The following is a 3643-nucleotide window of genomic DNA, read 5'->3' as shown; positions in this document are numbered from 1 at the left end:
ATGGAGGTGATGGGCAATGATGGTGGTGGGGGGCAATGATGGAGGTGATGGGCAATGATGGAGGTGAGGGGAGGCAATGATGGAGGTGATGGGCAATGGTGGTGGTGGGAGGCAATGATGGAGGTGATGAAATGGGCAATGATGGTGGTGGGGGAGGCAATGATGGAGGCGATGGGCAATGATGGAAGTGAGAGGTGATAGGCAATGATGGAGGTGATGGGCAATGATAGAGGTGAGAGGTGATAGGCAATGATGGTGGGGAGGCAATGATGGAGGTGGTGGGCAATGATGGTGGTGGGGAGAGGCAATGATGGAGGTGATGGGCAATGGTGGTGGTGGGAGGCAATGATGGAGGTGATGAAATGGGCAATGATGGGGGAGGAGGCAATGATGCAGGTGGTGGAATGGGCAGTGATGGAGGTGGTAGGGGAGAAGGCAATGATGGAGGTGGTGATGAGGACAATGATGGGGGTGGAGAGGGGTTGCATTATACTTTATGAGGGGGCTACATTATATTCTGTGGGGGGACTGCATTATTCTCAAGGGACTACACTACATTATATTATGGGGGGCTACATCATACCATATGAGGGGCTACAGTATACTCTATAGGGGGCTGCATTATATTCTGTGGTGGGGCTGCATTCTCTCAGGGGATTATATTCTGTGGTGGGCTGCATTATACTATATGAGGGGGACTGCATTATACCCTATGAGGGTGCTACATCATATTCTATGGTGGGGACTGCGTTATACCTGAGGGGGTTGCATTATATTTTGTGGGTGCTGCATTATATTCTATGAGAGGGGACTGCATTATATTCCATGAGGGAGGCTACATTATATTCTGTGAGGGGGCTACCCCAAACCTTGCTACATAATTAAGACGTGAACTACCTTATATTATACCCCGATATTAGCGCTTTCTACCGCACAATTCGTGGTCTTGTATCTATTTCTTTGTAGCTACATAGTGGGCCCCAAGAATGACTTTCTCTGGTGGGCCCAAGGTGCTCCAGTCCGACGTTGACCATAAGTGCCAGTATTCACAGGAGATCTGTACTTAGTATGCAGTGTCTGTGTAGAGGTAATACAGTGATCACCAGTGACATTGTACACAGGACCTCTGTATATAGTATACAGTGTATAGTGTCAGTATATAGGTAACACTGACTCACCAGTGACGTCTCTAGGTGAAGTCCTTCATCTTTCATCCAGCACAGACCGCCATCATTTCTTCCAGCCAGGACTCGTTTCTGCAGGAAATAACACAGTTATCTCAAGCTCCGCTTGCAGGACACATTACTTAATTTTTCCCAACTACATTACACCACATGAGGAAAATGAGGCAACATAGTGTCACTCTACACAGTAACAGGACCGCCCCCCCATTTAAAACAGTGTCCTCAAAAAATAAAATACATCACTGCAGTAATAATATCCCTTATTTAGCCCCTATGGTAATAATATCCCCAATCCTGGCCCCGTGTATCTCATTCCTGGCTCCAGCCATATGTTCGCCCATACTGCCCTCATGAGTATCCATTCTGCCCCATATGATCTCCCCATCCTGCCCCATCTGTTGCCATCGTATCCATCCTGCCCCATGATCCTGCACGATCTGTCTCCAATCCTGCCCCATGTCTTTCATTCTGCCCCGTGTCTCCAATCATGCCTCGCATCTACATTCTGCCCATGTCTCTAATCCTGCCCCATCTGTCTCCAGTCCTGCCCCCAGTGTGTCCAGCATCTCTGCCCCCAATGTCCATCATCTCTGCCCCCAATGTCCAGCATCTCTGCCCCCAATGTCCAGCATCTCTGCCCCCAATGTCCATCATCTCTGCCCCCAGTGTCCAGCATCTCTGCCCCCAATTTGTCCAGCATCTCTGCCTCCACTGTCCAGCATTTCTGCCCCCAGTGTCCAGCATCTCTGATCCCCAATGTCCAGCATCTCTGCCCCCAATGTCCAGCATCTCTGCCCCCAGTGTGTCCAGCATCCTGCCCCCAATGTCCAGCATCTCTGCCCCCAATGTCCAGCATCTCTGCCCCCAATGTATCCAGTATCCTGCCCCCAGTGTGTCCAGCATCCTGCCCCAGTATGTACAGCATATTGCCCCCAGTGTGTCCAGCAATCTGCCCCAGTGTCTCCAGCATATTGCCTCCAGTGTGTCCAGCAATCTGCCCCAGTGTCTCCAGCATATTGCCCCCAGTGTCTCCAGCAATCTGCCCCCAGTGTGTCCAGCATATTGCCCCCAGTGTCTCTAGCATATTGCCCCCAGTGTCTCCAGCATATTGCCCCCAGTGTCTCCAGAATATTGCCCCCAGTGTCTTCAACGTATTGCCCCCAGTGTCTCCAAAGTATTGCCCCCAGTGTCTCCAGCATATTGCCCCCAGTGTGTCCAGCAATCTGCCCCCAGTGTCCAGCATACTGGCCCGGGCCCCCCGGATTGCCGTTCGCAATAAAAAACATTAAAAAAAAGAGTTCTCCTCACCTGTCCGCGCTCCTTCGGTGAAGCTCTCTCCTCGCAGCTGAAGCGCGCACTCGGCGACTGACAATGACATCAGACGCCGGCGACGTGCGTGCTGCGGCTGATGTCAGCTGCCAGCCTCCGATTGGCTGGCGGCTGTTGACTATTGACGTGCGGGCATGCGCCCGCACATCAATAGCGTTTAACTGCCGCAGCGCCGGTAGGGGCCCGGTGAGCAGATAAGACGGGGCCCGATGCAGGCCCCCTCTGCCCACCGGGCCCATATGCCAGTCAGGGCAGTAATGCCCTGATGGTGGCGGTCAATCTGAGCGGTAGCCCAGGGCCCCACCACACCACTGGGCCCTTGGCTACCGCCAAGATTGACCCGATTATAATCCGCCCATGCAAACAGTTCCCACACAATCTCGGACCCCGGTTTCTTGCGCTTAATCCTAGGGGTGAGCTCAATCACAGCTCCACTCCCAGTTTTTCTCTCCTTTGCTTCTACTCCCTTCACTGTAATGATACTTCCAGCAGCTACTGTTTGTGGCTGCACCAACACTGAAAAATAAGAGGACCCACACCTGCATTGCCTCTCCTATTGCCTCTCCTACTCAGTCGAGGGGTTCAAGAGAGGCCTGGATGTCTTCCTGGAGCAGAACAATATTGTATCATACAATTATTAGGTTCTGTAGAAGGACGTAGATCTGGGTATTTATTATGATGGAATATAGGCTGAACTGGATGGACAAATGTCTTTTTTCGGCCTTACTAACTATGTTACTATGTTACTATGTTACTATGCTATTTTCAATTTGCTATGTTGCAAATAGAGCATGCAGGCACATTTTACATTTTGATATATGTGCCCATGATCTGGCTTTCTAATTGGCAAAAAAAAAAAAATATTGGGAATTATTATTGCCACATATATATGGATAAATGTCTGCTTATCTATAAAAAAATCTTACTATGTTCTGTCTCTTGATTGCTATCTAAAGACGATTGTCTTTCTCTAGACATCTTTCTATGTGCATACATATATACACATATATATGTTTATGTATGTACATATATGTACATACATAAATGTACATATATTTACATACATATAGGTTTCTATGTATAAATATATCTGGTTCTCTTGATTTTTTTCTATCTTTTTTAGAAATATC

This window comes from Ranitomeya imitator, chromosome 1, assembly GCF_032444005.1.
Source record: "Ranitomeya imitator isolate aRanImi1 chromosome 1, aRanImi1.pri, whole genome shotgun sequence".
Classification (NCBI taxonomy): Eukaryota; Metazoa; Chordata; class Amphibia; order Anura; family Dendrobatidae; genus Ranitomeya; species Ranitomeya imitator.
The sequence above is the reverse complement of the archived record's forward strand: the minus strand, read 5'-3'. Positions refer to the sequence as shown.